The sequence below is a fragment of the Larimichthys crocea genome, chromosome VI (genome assembly GCF_000972845.2).
Source record: "Larimichthys crocea isolate SSNF chromosome VI, L_crocea_2.0, whole genome shotgun sequence".
NCBI lineage: Eukaryota > Metazoa > Chordata > Actinopteri > Sciaenidae > Larimichthys > Larimichthys crocea.
Genome location: NC_040016.1, coordinates 24,112,304 through 24,130,029, shown reverse-complemented (window position 1 = coordinate 24,130,029; position 17,726 = coordinate 24,112,304). Strand labels below are relative to the sequence as shown.

General features: G+C 42.2%; 1 non-coding gene across 3 annotated transcripts; it reads right to left on the bottom strand.

Moving 5' to 3' along the window:
- Positions 1 to 804: 804 nt before the first annotated feature.
- On the bottom strand, positions 805 to 13,442 carry LOC104933229 (uncharacterized). Of its 3 annotated transcripts, XR_003462509.1 has the most exons (5): positions 13,148 to 13,439; positions 12,369 to 12,471; positions 12,056 to 12,124; positions 8,810 to 8,986; positions 805 to 2,811 (listed from the first exon to the last, which is right to left on the bottom strand). It is a non-coding gene; the product is annotated as an uncharacterized LOC104933229 (transcript). The 3 variants fall into 3 exon arrangements; XR_003462508.1 differs by lacking the exon at positions 805 to 2,811 and having other exon boundaries at positions 2,889 to 8,986; positions 13,015 to 13,442; XR_003462507.1 differs by lacking the exon at positions 805 to 2,811 and having other exon boundaries at positions 2,889 to 8,986; positions 13,148 to 13,441.
- Positions 13,443 to 17,726: the final 4,284 nt, after the last annotated feature.

Below are 17,726 nucleotides of genomic sequence, written 5' to 3'. Positions count from 1 at the left end.
CTGGAACAATATTATCCCTGCACACATTCTGTCGAGAGGCAGATCCGTGCTCCCAAATGGCGCTCTTTCTATTAACAGCCAATTAGCGCTCAGTCGGGCCGGCCAGGCCTGCAGTAGCCTGGCAGAGCTAATATTGCCAGACGAATGCCCTGCTCACCTATTTCATCAGTCACACACACACACACACACACACCTGCAGGAAAACCCACCGAACTTTAATAAAACACACTGAAATATGTTCCAGCAATAAGACTCACATTAAAATAATAATTTCTGCTATAGTCAGCAGAGAAGTCTGTGGCTGAACGGATAAAAGGAAAATTCGGAAATACGAATACTACATATATATAATATATATATATATAATTCGATGATATATAGAAGAATATATAGATATAATATATATATATATATGCCATATAAATTCGAGTTTTTAGCAATTTTTAGTGCAATGTAGCAGGTTTCACTTTCATACAAAGTGTGTGTGTGCGCGCATGAACAGACGGAGCAGTAAACAACCTGAAGACAAACAGGTTGCCCTTTTCTCTGCACTTGTGTGTGTGTGTGTGTGTGTGTGTGTTGTTGTTGTTGTTTTCTGCACCTCTCCAACATCTGAGCAACCGGCTCAACATCCACAAACACGTTAATTGACGAACGGGAGCTTTAATTAAAGCGCGCCCACGCACGAGATTAGAGAGCGCAAGAACGCGGGAGCGCGCGCTAATCGGCTGTCAACAACATGAGGACATCTTTCTTTCTTTCTTTCTTTTTTTCTTTCTTTCTTTTCTCTTTTTTTTTCTCTCCCTCTCCCTCCGCCACCGGAGGGATCACCGGGGATTCAGGCAATTTACGGGCCACAAAGGAGCTGGTCTGAGACAGGAAGAGAAGAAAAGAGAGAGGCGGACTTTTTGTCTGGACGCTTGAATTGATTGTAAATGGGAGATTAGCGGGAAGCTTCAGGAGCGGCCCGTTAAGTGCCTGATGAGGAGGAGGGAGAGAAAGGGACCAATTAAGTCTACCAAATGTTAACTTACATCAGTTTCCCCTCAGTTTAGCCCACATGAAATTCCAATTAAAGCGTCCCCGCCACCAGCTTTTCTCTCCTTCACAAGAGGGTGGAGGGGGGGCAGTTTGTGCCACTGCAGCCACGCAGACAACGTTCCCACAACATCTGATAACATTACCTACACGCTCTGCGACGGGCCACTTGGATAAGCATCTGATGTATCTGCATTTAAAGTAAGAGCCTGTGGAGATGATGACAGAGTGAGGATGTGATGAAGGGAGCCAACAAACAACAGCAACCACAACTTATCAGAAGCACACTCACATGTTGTGTGTGTGTGTGTCTGAGTAGTGTCATGTAGGTCAGTCATAGAACTGCGCATGCCTGCAAACATTAAACATTTTCTTTGTGAATTTTGACAGGCTGGAAAGAATCACCTAATAGGAAATCCGCAAAAATGTTCACAAATACTAAAATACTATCATTTTAAAAAGAGGCTCAGTCTTTATGACAAACGTTACCCAAACAGGAAAGAATTGTGTTTTATGACTAGACTCAGTGTATTTGTTTGTTGATATAAGATAAATATGAACAGTGTTATCCTTGAATAATTATGGGTTTGTTAACCTCTCTGTTTTTTCTCAATAATATTTGTAAGAGGTTCCAGGTGGATGTTTATGACAACAACAAACTGCGTTTACTGTAATGGTCTGCCTTTAACTTTCTATGAAATCTTACATTGTCACATAAATAACCTGTGAATGAACACTGAGCAGAACATCTCTGAAGTTCGATGTTTGTGCTGAACATTCTGGATGTGTACAGAGAACCCAGTAAGTTTAAATATCAATGTTCATGTTAATGTTCATACATGATTTCAGTTCAGTTCAGTTTTATTGATATAGCACCCAATCCTAACAGATGACATACAGCGCAGGTCTCGTTGGGCACTTGGCGACGGTGGTAAGGAAAAACTCTGCATCCATTTTTGCTCTTTGTAAGAAGGGCAGTGCAGTTTCTGCTTAGGAACCTAAAAGGCTTGGACCGGCCCTCAAACACACACACACACACACACACACACACACACACACACACAAACGGCCCTCGTTAGGGAAGCACTGGTCCTTTGGCACAATGAGCCTCCAGGATTCATTGTAAAGTACTGAGGGGTTAATGAGCAGTGGCTTCTCGTCACTCTTTGGCTCCATTCCTGCTTTAAATGAGAAGCTGCTGAAAGGAAGGGGGACGGAATGAGCCACAGTTGAATTTTGAAATGTTGAGATTGTATGTTTAAAAACACACGTATGCTACATTTCTTGCAAAGAGCAAGTTTGGCATAATGTTTAAGAAAATGCAGCCATTGACCTAATTTGGGCCTTTCTGGTTCTATTTTTTAAGCCAAAAGTGTCGGGGGGGATCCAGGGTGTGATGCATGGAAATGAGCCACTCAAGAAGCAGCCGAACACACAGATTAAAATGGAACAGCCGCAGCATTCACTCACACCTCATTTAGATTCTTTTACAAAGTCAACCCTGAGCCTTTCTCCACCAAACCTAATCAGAATGTCTTAAAGACAGTGGAGAGCAGCTTGTCCCTGGGATGTGCCCGCCTGCCTTGGCATGTCAAGGGCATGGCGGGCCGGGCGAAGGTGCTTTGTGGCTGGGAGGGGAAGTGGTGGGCTGCTGGGAACTGAGCAGGCGGGGAGCTCTCATCGCTGATTTGTTGTCAGACTCCACTTTCTGACCTCCATCCTTACGTCCGTCTATCCGGTCGGTAGCTCCTGGGTGAGGTATGGAGCAGGAACCTTAGATGGTGGAGAAGAAGGGTGATTGAGGTCTGAACACCAGGTTTTGTTACTAAACAGACACAAAATAACAAAATAAAGGCTCATACCATTCTTTTTAATTGTTTAACCATTTCATGACCAAAAATGTCTCAACACTGCAAATATTCACTGATTTACTGCCACAGTCATGTCTGTTGTGGTGTGAAACAAACTAAAAGTGACATAAACTGAAATGAAGTTGTTTGCTAGCAATTTGGATAATTGATTTTCTGTCATCGATTTATCACAAAACATTTTTCTCAACGTGAATGTCTACAAGATAACTGGGAACAATGATCAAGTAATCAAAATAACCGACGGATCGAACACTCAGTGAATGAACTGGATGAAAACAGTCATTAGATTCACTGTTACATATTTCATATACGTCATTCACACTTGTACACATTGTAAATAAATGAAGCCTGTGACAGGTCCACGTGAGAACACAGCAAATGATTCTAGTCTGAAATTTGGCCTTTTTGTTTGCACATTTATCATCAAATTCATTAACAAAATGTCTTATGACAAGCAATTTAGAGTTGAAATAAATATAGAAACAAGAATAAATAATTCATGTAGAGTTTTCAAAAACAAAAACAACAAAAAAAAAAAACCTGAATACAGGAGCCACAGAAATGTAGCATTTTGGACTATATTTGCATAATGACAGACGGCGGCCATTTTAGAGACAACTGTATGTGTGCTGAACAAAAACACACACACACACACACACAAACACCACAATCTATTCAAATATGTATCTCTTTGTCCAGTTAATTAGAAGCAAATTAATTTGATCCTTTGCTGCTGCAAACCAACCAGCCATGTTCCCCATCACACTCCGGCTGCACTCAGCTCTTTTCTTGTGGCATTAAAGCAGTGCGTCATTGTTAGGGAGGATCAGTTGATTTGGGGATGTCCGGTGCCATGGCTAATCTCTTTGACCTGACCTGGCCCTGCTGGGAAACGTCCTCTCCTCCTCCTTTACTTAAGACCACCGTGTTAATGATGTACCACACTGCTAGCTCACACAATTAAAAGACCCCCCTCAGATTTAATGGAACTCTACATAGTGATGCAGTGCAACAAGCTGAGATCACTATAGGATGAGGATTCACTAGAAAAACCTTTGTGAGACGAGAGTGTGACTAAGAAGAACTCACTTAGTGGGACGGCCCACAGTAAACAGAATCACACCAAGATCGGCTGGATTCAATATCCTCAACCGTGAATATAACAAAGAAATGTCTCCAAACACAACAAGTATGTTTCATTCTAGTCAGTGTCTGACAAAAACAAGACACGAGGACAGCTGTCTTCATATACATAGCATAAATAATAGCTATCAATATCACATAAATCATGCCAGTGCAACATGCATTAGCACTGCTCTTCTCAGTCACTTCATCCATTGCTTAAAAAAAACAACAACACAACAGAATTTGTATGCAAATTGTTTGTTAATCAACTAATTAAGTCATTGACAAATCATTTCCATATGACAGTCTAACAAGAGTCCCACAGTCCTACAGTGAGTCCACGTGTGTTGATCAACCTGATGGACAGACAGAATTGTTGATACTGGATGATATTCTGCAAACTGATTAACATTCCGTCACACTTTATGTTATGTTATGTTCAGTGCTGAGATTTGAAAAAGTCTTTTCTACATCTGTGCAGGAAACTGGAGGAATGATTTGAGACTGAGGAAAAAGAATTGGATGCAAAAAGGGCAATTAATATTCAACCACTGACCACCTCACTCTGCATTACATTCTGACTGTTACGAGTCAAACATAACAACAAGTTAACACATTTAGATCGATGAGAACATCAATATCAATTAGAATGCACACACTGTGCATAGTTTCTATACACAGACACTACTCAGAGTGTGGACTGCCTCTACATATTCATGTACTGATGGGGCAGCAGGTGTTCCCCACTTAACCATTTAACTCTAACCTCAGAAGATGCACTTGAATGTTTGCTGGGTCCTCCTCGTTTAACACAGGGAAGAAGTGAGAGTGGCCAAAAGAGGTAGCACAGTGATTATCTATGTGCTTTTTCCAGAGTAAGAAACTAATTGAAGTGTTTGGTCAGACTGGTGTATGTGATAGCAAACTGATTAGAGCGTGATAAAGGACTTCATTAAAAATCAAACACAACATGCTGGTGCCATGTGTGGATCCATGCCCGGGCAGAATCAATATCAACAAAAGGCACAGGTACACAAACACAAAATTCATACGTGTCCTTTCAGCTGCCCACTTAATCCATCAGTCGATATGAATAGCACCGCACATTCTGACTTTACCAGGCGACGTCTGTGAAAGCCCAATCGATAAGTGGAATTCAGCAAGCACAACCCCCCCCCGCTGGGCTTCTCTAGAAGAGCAATAATGCAGCTCAAGTATATTCGAGTCCAGCCAAGGAAGAATTTTCACATTAGCTTGAGAGAGCGTGTTCTGTTTAAGTGCACAAAATGTGAAGAAAAATCTGCTGTGAGGATCTGAGAGCTGAGAGGTGTGTGATTACACTGACACGAGTGAAGTGAGGGGCTGTTAAAGAGGAAATGTTAGAGTCACCGGGGAGCTGGGCCGGGCTACCTTAAGGCCAGTGTTGCTTCCTCTTAGTGTACAACATAAAGCCTTCTATTTGATGTGAGACAACATGTCAACAGCCAAGGCCTCTGTGAAGGAATAGACAAAGAGCTGGCAGCCTGGGCTCTTAAGTCGAGCTGACATGCCATGATCAAAAGGAGAGACTTGCAAGCTCATACTGGGTCAGAGGGAAGCCTCAAAACAGCGCCACCAGGCATGACGCCCTCATCTGTGAAATATGAAAACTGAGAGAGAAAATGAAAGAATGTAACTCCTCAACAATGAAATGATGTCATTTGCAATTTAAATGGAATCAGCAGTTGATACAAATCTGTGATCTCTCCGGGCTCCAGATTCAAACAAATGCAACAGACTCAGTGTGTGAGATAACAGGCTGCAGAAACGCAGCACGCCAAAATATTTTCCCTCCTTCATTCTTTCCCTCCCCTTCACTTGCCCCTGCTACACCCGCAGCATATCACTGAATGAAATGCAGCGTGCAATTGCCCATTATCCAATCAACTGGAGTCGACACTTAACCATTTGCGCGGCTCTGGGCTCAGCCAATTATCTGTCAGGGCTTTCAGTGGGCTCTCAATAGCCGAACTGCATTGCATAATCATATGGCTCCGGATTCATGCCATGCCACCAGAGACTGAGCAAGGCTGGAGGAGAGCCGGCCTGCTGGCTGAGGGGTCATTGTTGTTGGTGGTGCATGAGTTCTGGTCACTGACAACAGCGGCGGCTCGCCCTCAGCACCCCCGGGGCCTCGGCCATTACAATACATAATGCAGGGCTAGTCATTTGGAAGGGCTCCAGATCGTGCTCTTCAAAACCCCTTAGATAATTTGCTACATCACATCTTCACCATCCCCCCCTTCACCCACCCGACCAACTGACCCTGTCACCCATGATTGGACACACAGCCCTAACACCTCTCCCCCAACCCCTACCTTCCTTGAATCCTCCCTTACTAAACCAGCACCCCACTGCCCAGCCCCTACAGTCCAGACTGGTCCAGTCAGTGGTGGCCGGTGGCTAGATCAGTCCCCCGAGGGCTTGTGGTGCTGGGGCCCCAGCTGAGGAGCCGGGGCAGCTGCCAACCACTGGCCACTTCAACCCCGGCTGTCCGGATGATTGCGTCTGTCAAGCCGCCACTCCGCGTCAGCCGGGCGCTGGTCTGATCACCCAAAATTAGAGGTTAAAGAGAGGGAGGAGGTGCCATCTCTGGTGATGTAGAAACAGGAGGTAAGTGGTGGTGGGGGGGGGGTCAATCCACCCTGGCAGTGAAGAAGCAGGTGCTGTTTTTTTGCATTTGGTGACACATCGTAGGGACGTTACTCATTACTCATCTGTCGCTGTGGCCAAGTCTCCGTTCTGTATGTCCACACACAACTGTGACTGTTTGAGCCAGATAAAATGTGCTGCTGTCGTGACCCCCAGTAACCCTGTGAATGAAGCAGTCAGACTGCATAGGCTCGTCTTGCAAATAGAAGCTGACAAAAGCAAAGACAAATCAGAATGTAGCTCATACAGCTGGAGGGACACTGCTGCACCAGAGGAACATTTAGTTCAAGACTTTTTTTTCTTTCAGTATGTATGATGCTCATCTCCTCACAAACAATGAACTGTAACAAATGTACAACAAAGATTCTTTTGGTGGATTCATATTGTGATCATATTGTCCAAATTCACAACTCAGATTTCAGTTTGATTATTCAGCCGGTCATTTTGGAGATTTGGTCATATAGCGATATATATCAACAACAGATGATTTATTCTTCCACTTCAGTTTTGGGATCTGTTATAGACACAAGTGCAGAATTAAAAGTCCTGTTTGAGTGGCCTGGTTGCAGACCTGTGAATCTCTGCTCAATAATCCAGTGAAAACAAAACCTGAATTCAGTGTGATCATCAGCTGAGCACTGACTGTCCCACCAGATGGACAGAGTTTGAGCAGTTTGGTTGTAGAAGTACAGATAGACAGTCCTCACACACACACACACAGTCCACATTTATCTGACACTGGCTCCCTCTAGTGGCTTTGACACAACACTGCAGAGCTCTCAGCAGCACAGGCAAGCACAGCAACACACCAGGCTCATGCTCCTGTCAGAAGAGACTTTCTGCTTTGTACACAAATGTGAATAACTAACAATAACAAAATGTTGAGTCATCACTCTATTCATATAATCAATCTTATTTTTTACAGTCCAACTCCAGGTACTGTAAAAAAGATTTGCTGACTGGATTTGGTGGACTGATGTCTGTGCATTGAAGGTGGATCCCCGTTCTCAGAGGAGACACATTGGATTGGATTGGTAGGGGCGTCGTGATATACCGGGATTAACTGTGTATGAACTGTGTACAACAACATGAAATATGATATACACTACTCACAAAAAGCTATAGGGATATTCAACTTATTTCATTTATGTAAAATGTTATAGTGATATCATATCATGAAAGTAGAGCATTTATTTACATTAGAAGCATGCAGTCATAATTTCTTCATCTCAAACAATTTATTGAAATAAAAAATGACAACAGTGGTGTGTATACCACAACAGCAACAAATTTGAATGTCTCAGTAACTTGTCATGTGACCTTGAGCATCGATCACAGCTCAACTAGAAGTCTCATGCTGTTCACAAGTGGACTTATTCCAACCTGCTGATGACACTCGTGACACTCAGCGCTCAGTGGTAACTTCCCTCTGAGTACTTCCCGTGTGAAGCCTCACACTGACCAGGTACTCTTGATGGATTGTTGGGTCGTCTTGGTGTCATGATGTCAAAATGTGAACAGCATGATGAAGAGGACTGTTTCAATACAAACTGTCACTGAAGCAGAACATTTGGTGGTCCATTCATGGATCACACACTTGTTATGATTTTTAATCACCTTGTTAGAGAACAGCATGTTATGCAATAAGTACTGAAATACTGAACAGTTGGACATGTGCATTCAAAAGTTTGGAGAAGGTCAAATAAAGTTCACCTGGAAAGGTTATGGTGCTTTTTAGGTGCACACTTTTTGTGAGTAGTGTGTATAACACCATGTGAATAATCATTTCCATTTCTTCCACTTCTTCCTTTGTGGTTACAGAGTCTTTCTACCTCCCGCACACAGATGCTGAATGTCATTTATCAAGCGAAAATGAAAGAAAGCAGAATAAAAGTTAAAGATGAATTTGGCTCATAGCATTATGTAGTTTTTCAAGTCAGTCAGTCAGTCAGTCAGTCTGTAACCTCCAGTATCCAGCCCTAGTCTGGAGGACAGTCCACCGGGTATTGAGTCAGCAGGTGATCATCTGCATCATGGAACATCAAACATATCTTTCAGGCTCCACCATCAGCGTCAGCGCTCACCTATCGAGCAGTCTTGGGTTTTGGCCGAGGAGGCAGACCTTGGTTTTTAGCTGTGCTGGGTTTCTGTTTGGCTCTTCTGGGTGGCTGTCCTGGACCATCAGCAGGATGTGGGCCTTTACCCAGGAGGAAGTGCTCCCAGGCTGGGATCGACTCTTCCACAGACGCCCAGTATCTTGTCTGCAGCAGAGGAACAATGTTAAAAACTCCATGGGGAAGGTTATTCAGTCAGGTCTGGATGAATTTCTTCTAGAAAACAGTCACAAGAAATATAATGTTGATTTATTTAAAAACATGATATTGGTATGCTCCTGAGGTGATATTCTCACATGTAATGTTTGGATCCGCTGGTGATCCATCATCAGTTACATTCACGCTACAGTACAGATAAGCAGGGGTGGGCAATATATATCGTTTATGATAATATCGTCATTGTTGTTTTAACGATGTGCACATTTACGTATGTTGTCATTTAAGTATGCAAATGACTGATCAAGAGTTACATAACTCGCGTGCAGCAGCACACGGCAGCAGGCCTGGGTGGTCACGTGATCTCTCACTGGCGCGTTCCCTGCAGGTTAGCGTGCCTCTAAACATGAAGACAACATGGACACACCGCCCGCGGATGCTCCAGCTTCAGAAGATTTAATTCCAAGACGTGGATCGACTTCAGTTGCATGGAAGTACTTTAGCTTTGAAAAGAGTGATGTTACCTAAAAGACAGTAATCTGCAAAGTTTGTCGAAAACCCGTTGCCGTTAAAAGCAGCTCGACAAACCTGTTTGACTAACCACATAAAGGAATACGAAGAGTGTGAAAAGCTAGCTGCCAAAGAGAAATCTAACTCTGTGAAGGTAACGTTACCTGCTGCACAACATGGCCAACAAACGTTAGCGGACTCCTTCAACAGAAAACTGCCTTATGACAAAAAAGCAACCGATGGCGAGACATAACAAATGCTATCACCAATTATATAGCAAAAGAAATGGGGCCGATTCAGGTGGTGGAGGGAGAAGGCTTGAAACAACACACTGTGAACACACTGAAATATACCGTGCCTGGTCAGAAATGTTTCAGTGAAGCTGAATTATCTGTCGACAGACTGATGAATGAACTGCAGAAGGTGACTCATGGTCCAGCAGGACATCCGAGCCACACCTCTCCTTGACGGTGCATTTCATCGACCAATCCTGGCAACTTAAGAGCAACGCTTTGCAAACGTCGTACTTCCCAGATGACCATACAGGCAACATTATTGCCCAAGGTCTGAAGGAAGCGCTCGCGTCATAGTCGCTGAGTGAACAACGTGCGGTTTGCATGACGACAGACAGCGGAGCAAACGTTGTCAGTGCAGTCCGAATCAACACCTGGATGAAGCTGCTGTGTTTTCACAGGCTGCATATTGCTATTGATGAGCAGCCTAATCTGAGTATAAAATGCAGTTGATGTTAAATAGTTATATTGTTTATTGGAACAACAAAAATATAAAGAGAAACCATGAGAATAAGCAAAACTTTTGCACTAGGCATATTAAATTGACAATTTAACAAATACGACAACAAATGAAGTAATGCTGAACTGCAATAAACTAATGAATACATTAACAGTGTGATGTACATACCAAGGTTATTATAGTTAACTGAACTAAAAACTAAAACTAGGTGTGAAAAGATATTTCAGCTAACTGAAATTAAACGAAAAACTATACAGTACACAGAGCCGTTGGAGTTTGCAAGAAGGTTGTTGGAGCTTTTTCCACTTTGTGAGGCTCAAGATCAGTTCAAGCTTCCACAGCATAAACTGATCACAGAATCACCAACTAGATGGGGCTCAAGACAGAGAGTGATTTGTTGAGCAAGAAAAGGCAATTTGTCATGTGCTGGGTGAAGACAAAAAACACAGGTATGTTATCCCAACATGGCACGATGTTGGAATCAGTGAGCAAAGCGCTTGGTCTTCTGTTAGAGTTCACAGATGCTCTTTCAGGTGAGCAACTTGTAACAGTCTCCTACCTAAAACCTGTCCTGACATTGTTCAACTCGGAAGTCCTGGCAGTGAAACCTGATGACACAGACCTAACCAAAAAAAAATCAAAGAAGCCATTCTGCAGGACCTGAACACCGAGTACAAAGAAGACAATGTGGGCCACCTGTTAAGTTTGACATCAACCCTTGACCCCCACTTCAAAAACCGCTACAATGACGATAACCAGATTACAGCCATAATGTCAAAAATTACCACTGAACTAATGACTATGACAACAGAGGAAGACCGTCCTACCCCAGGCCCCTCAACAGCTGGAGCTCGGTACAGCTGCAGAAGGTGGTGCGAGTGGCGATGATGACAGCCAAAAAGAAAAAAAGTCTTTTGGGAGTTACTTCAAAAAACAAAAAGTCAGAGACTGCCATTGAAACGGAGCTGAAGAGCTACCTGATGATACCTGAGGTGGACAGTGATATCAGTCCACTTGAGTGGTGGAAATCACACGAGGTAAATTACCCCAGACTGGGGAAACTTGCTAAAAGATATCTATGCATCCCTGCCTAAAGCAGCCCTTCAGAAAGACAGAAAGGACATTCAGCACTGGAGGGAATGTTGTTACATGTCACCGGGCTGCACTTAAGCCTGACGCTGTGGACAGGTGGCTGTTTTTGGCTCATAATGTGAAGTCAATGACCTGTACATGTAAAGAAGAGTCAACATTTGGTCTACAATATTCCCTGTAAAGTTCCAGCATCGGTTCATGCAAGTGTTTCCTGTAATAATAATTACAGACTCTTTTTTGATCTGTTTACAAATCTCCCTCTGGTTTTTGAACAGTTTTTAAGAATCTGATCTGAAATGAACATTTTTGTTTGATTTTTGTGCAGTACTGGACAGAACTTGAAGTTAGTCATTGTTCTATATGTCTGTAAGTTAACTTCGTTTGTGCAATATTTTGGTATATACCAATGTATACCAATGGTGTTTATTACTTTTATTTGCTTTTGCAGACAAATACAAATAAAAAGGAGCATTTTTCCTTTACTTAAACGTTATGTCCATTAATATCATCATACTCGAGAAACAATTAATGAGCTATAAAAACACACATTTAAAAGAATATCATCTCAAAATCCACCAAAATATCGATATTAGTTTTTTGTCTATATGGCACACCCCTGCAGATAAGTACAGATAATGCTATCTGTCAGAGACGTTTTGCTACATTTAGGACCCTTGCCTAGTTCCACTATCAACACCTTGTTACCTCCAGAGCCAGGAGATCCGGGCGTGGCAGCTGTTTCCCCCTGAGACCATCTTCTACCGTCTGTAAATCCTGAAATAAGTTTAGTCAGTTAATCTCGATATTTCTCTAAATGTTTAAAATGTCACCACACTGTGTGTAAATCATGTCAGACAGGAAAAGTAGATTTCATCCTGATTTTCATCCAACAAATCACATCAGCACTAGTTTCTGAAAGGGTAAGAAGGGTGAAGCTGTTTTCCTGGGGAGAGTACAGACAGGCATGCTGGTTCTGTCTGGTTCTGTCGGTGGATGTAGTGTGAGCGTGTCTCCTTACCTGCAGCAGTGTGCTGTTCCTGTGGTGAGCGGCCTCAGATTCCTCCACCTGCTGCTTCCTCTGGATCTTCATCTGCTCCAGCAACTCTGCTCGCCTCCCTAAACTGACCTCACACACACACACACACACACACACACACACACACACACACAGTGGAGAAAAAGGTCAAAAGGTCAGTGCTAGCTTTCATACTCCACCAACAAGAACAGCAGTGCCCTTCACTGTGCTTCATTCATTGTTTAGATGAACTAATAACATTTGCATGTATACATTAATAATGACATGATCAACATTTAAATAAGTTTGTCAAATCAAATTAAAATAAAAATGCAGGAGACCCACCATCCAAATTAAATAAATAACTTTCATTAATTTGTCAATCAACAGAAAATTCATTTGTTTATACATATATATATATTATATATATATATAGTATATATAGATATATATATATATATATATTGGGAGTTCAGACTATTGGTAACATGACACTAACTTTCAGATAAATATGTGATGGACATGCTGCAGCCTGAATCATAACTCTCTGGACAAAGAGGCGAAGTGTAGTTGTATAAAAAACTCATGCTGACGTGCTGACGTCACTGAGTCACATAACAAGTGACGCATCATGTTCGCGCAGACTCACGGGAACTGAAGTCCGTGACGTCCGTCAGCTCAGCTCGCTAACTGCGTGGAGCAGAGTCGTGCTGTGTGTCCGTGGAGGAAGCACAGACGCCACAGACACTGCTGACGGACACACTGACCAACCACACACTCACATGTCTTCGTGTCTGTCCAGCAGCTCCTGCTGCCCGGGGACGAACGCGGACATCCCTCACCCTCCGTGTGTCGCGTCAAGCTAACCTCAAGTCAACACGACCGGAACCGGAGCGATCGTTACTACAAATTAAAAGCACTGTTTGTGTGGCAGCGTCATCTTTTGTTTTCACTGACCGATTAGTATATGACTCAACCTGTATCATTCTGTATTACAGTGATCTCCTTATCTGAACAAATAATGTGCTGATATTTTTAAACCTCTGTCCGGAAGCTGCTTATCTCGGAAAACTTGACAGCGTCTCTCGCGTTCAGTCACCATAGAAACCATAGACATATATACATGTATATATGTCTATGATAGAAACGACCTGCTGCCCCCTGCTGGTCCGGGTTTAGAGCGCAGCTGATGATTGAGGAGCCTGTCGAGTCACACGTGTTGTTGTGGGCTGCTCTGGTCCAAAATGCCTGGGCCGATTTTTGGTCCCAGTCCGCCCATGGTCTGAGCAGACCAGAATTGGTAAAGTGAGATTTTGTTGCCACATGTCTCGTGTGGGTTGTGGTGGCAGTGGCCTAAGCAAGGTATCCCAGGTATGTTTGATATTCGTGTGGAATATACATGTACAATCCCCCTCCCCCCTAACTACAGTTTCCTTTGTAATGATTTTGCAGCCATATTATCCAGATTCCTCTGGCTGAGGTGAGACATCCTGAGGTGGTAATGTGTCATCCAGATCTGTCCATCTGTCCTCTTGACATGCCTCCATAGGGAGGAATCTGGGATCTTACTCTGATATCTGAAACCTTCTGGTTTTTGTGCACACGTCTTATTAATGATATTTATAATGAATCAGTTTTTTTTGGCCTCTTCAAACTTTATTTTGACAGAAACAGCTGAAGAGTGACAGGAATGTGGGGAGAGAGATGGGGAATAACATGCAGCGAGGGGCTGCAGGTCGGATTCAAACCCTGGGCCGGCGAAGCAAGGACTGAGCCTTTGTACATGTACACTGAGCTAAATGACACCCCTATAATGACTCAGTTTGAATCAAGTATCACAGTAAGTCATAGCAATGAGTTGAACACTGAAGCAGCTGGATGGATTTATTATGTACATCTGTGCTTTACCATTACCTACACTGTGTTGAACATTCTACAGACTTCAGTATATTGAAGCTTGCAAGAGTTAAACATATTTTTTCTGCAGTGATGTTGACAATATCAATGTATACTATTTGGGATATTATTCTTAAATAAGCTAGAGGTGAACACAGTGATTCTCTGTGATCTGTACAGGCTCTTTACTGTAAATAAAGTTCAGGTTTAGTTGTTTTCATTTTTCTAAACCAGTGAATGCTGGGGTCGACCGCTCTCATGATGTAGCTGTGTGTGTGTAGTGTGTACATTAGGATGCTCTGAGCAGCTTTATATATACCACCTCTGGCTTGGCAGATTGTTAACACTATACAGGTGAACCGACAAGTGTGTAAAAATAATACTGAAATAGATTATAAGTTTACTGAGGAAAAAGCACTTTTCTAAAAGAGTCCCTCAAAGGTTCCAGTTCAATCCCCTATTTATTTAACTTTTAGGAATTACATATAAAATGCTCTATATATATTACTCATACTTACAGCACAGTGATGATGTGTAGATGTAGTTTTAAGAGTAATTCACATGTGATTACTGCTTTATAAAAATAGTAAATAATAAGATCTGAAAAGCAAACAGTGCTAGTTCCATGTACTTATTCTGAATTACACACATTTCTACATCAACAAATGATTCATAATGACCATTAATATAGACTACTGCACAGTCTAAAACATGATTTCCTGTCTCTGTACTTTAATAAATCTACCTCTGGGGTCTTTTTAAATGATGCTCTCCTAATTTCAGAGCATTCATTCACATGAGAAGAAGATGTATTTTTGTCTGTATCATTTGATTCTAAAGGTTTGATGAACAGAAGCAGATTCATGTATGACCCATTAGTGTTGTTCTGTCTCTGGTCATATCATACCGGAGAGGAAAATGTTTGTTTAATTAAAAATATATTCTGTAATGTCACATTCACTTCACTTCCAAACATGTAGCTGCAAACTAAATGGAAACATTTTGCTTGCTTGTTTTTGTTTGTTCTGGATTAAAACAGAGCTAAGCCTCAACTGAATGGACTGAATGGACAGCGACAGAGCCTGCAGAAAAAGCAGAAGAGATACACAAGCAAAGCAAATATTATCACACAAATGATTTCAGAAAATTACATCAAAACCCATATTTTATTTTATGTATAGCAATACCATTTACATATTAAATAACACTATAATAGAATGCTTTGATATAGCTTTCAACAAAACAAACAAAAAAAAAACAGAGAAAAGAAATCCATCTTCTGCTTTGTTACAAAAAAGGAACCAACAGCCACCTTTCCAAAACGGGTCAATGGAGAGGAAATTACAAGAGCGCTATTCTATTGTTCACGTCTGACAACAGAATCATAGCCTCCAGAGGAGAATACCAAAAGCCAAATAATCCAAAAGAAGAGGGGATAACATTATAATATCACAATCACTGCCTGAATGTTAATGGACGGCTTGAAGCTGGAAACTGGAATATGATGATGAGCACAAGCTGGACACACAGACACCTGGCTTCCACGTGATCCACCACAAATAGCAATGTCATGAGTGAGACAGACTGAAAATATTTGTGATCAGAAACCAGACACGTGTGTCAAACTGGAAACAGTGCGAGGGATGTGTGGTACGTGTAAAGTCAAGAAACGGTTAAATGAGAGATACTGAAAATTTGAATTTCAAAAAAATCTGATGAAATATTTCCCCTGACACAGTCAATACATACACAGTTTCCAGAGAAGGGCTGAGTTACAGAGGCAACCAAATATATGTACATTTGTTATTGACAGTACAGCTGCATGTGCGCTTCAGAGGCAACACAAAAGACCTTTCATTCTGAATGATCACAATGATCAGAGTCACTTGAAAATGAAAAATCGAAAGAGCCTGGGCACAGCAAACCTTCAGGAAACAGTTCATTTCACCGGATGAGTACTCAACATGTAAATGCACTCTGTCTTGACAGGGATTGGAGATTCAGATTGGAAGCAGCTATCACACTGTGACACACCATCCAATACGATCTCACCCTGGTCTGTGGAGAATAAACTGCTCCACAAAAGAAATGCAGCATGATCTGCAGCCAGTCATGAGACACATGTAGATAATATTTCCTTGAATGAACTAGTTTTAACGTGTCCACTTAGCGACTAGTAGCACAAGAACACTACTGGCTAACCAGCATGTTAAAATTGAGTACAGGAGCTCACCAATCAAGGATGCCACTTTCCGGTGTCAGAGTCAGTTCAATCAGAAACTAATCTTTAATGCTCTCCTGTCTGCTCACTTTATCTTTTGATCCAAAGTGATGCAAGTAAGGATGACGGTGTTAAAGCGAGACTTTGAAGCAAAGGGGGAGGGAGGGAGGGGGGTATCCTGTCAGGAGAGAGAATCTGGAAAAGGGAGAGAACAGCTCACCCAACATCTTTTTTCTGCACGGGAAGGATTGAAGTCTTTGGTTAAAGTGTTGAAAAAAGAAAAGAAACACATTTGTCTCCCTCACATTCGACACTCAATCTGTTTTGTGCTGCGTGGAAAAAAAAAGTTTCATTCAAAATGCAAAACTACAAGTGTTCATTTCATCGATCACAGAGGTACAGAATATCATCAGAATCAGTGGCTAAATCTGAACAACCTTATGCCCACGTAATGTGAGTGTGGAAATGTGTGTGTGTGTGTGTGTGTGTGTGAGGGGTTACTGCAGCTAAAAGCAGGGAACATCTCAGACTCTGCTCTTTGCTTGTAGGCCACAAAACCACTAAAAAATAGATGTGTGGAGAAAAGGGAGCGGAGAACAGAAACTATATACACAAGGCCTTGGGAGGTTGGAGAAAGTGATCACACCTCTGTCAACGAGCACGGATCTCAAACAGGCCTCCACCTGTTCTGTTGTCCAAATGCAGCTTTTACTAATCAGTCACTTTAATGCTACACAGTGGACATACTCTCCAGGTCAGTGTGCTGATCTGGTCAAACATCTGCGTCTATGTTTCTGTGTGTTTGATGAGAAGAGCAGCAGATTATCAGGCCACGTGGTCACTGAGCAGTGTGCAACGTGGTGACAGCTACCATTTAGTTTGAATTCACAGGGAAAGGCCGACAATGTCTCATTGTCAATAAATCATCCAAAGATCAAAATCAGCAAGAAGTATTCTGTGTAGCCAACACATATTAATCAGTCCTGTGCTATTCCCTCCTGCCTGAGTAACATTTCCTATAAAACTACAGTTCCCAGCGGTTTGCTTGAAATAAAACTATTTTAAAAGGTTCAGGAGCAGGAGCCCACGGATTCCAGGTACTGAGAGATGGACACCTGCACTGTAAACCCGAATAAGTTCAGAAAACTCAAAAAAAATGTCGTAACTGATTGCATAAGAACTTTTAAGTTATGCTAACAAATTTTTTGAGTTACACTTTACTCAAAAATATTTGTTCAGTTGAC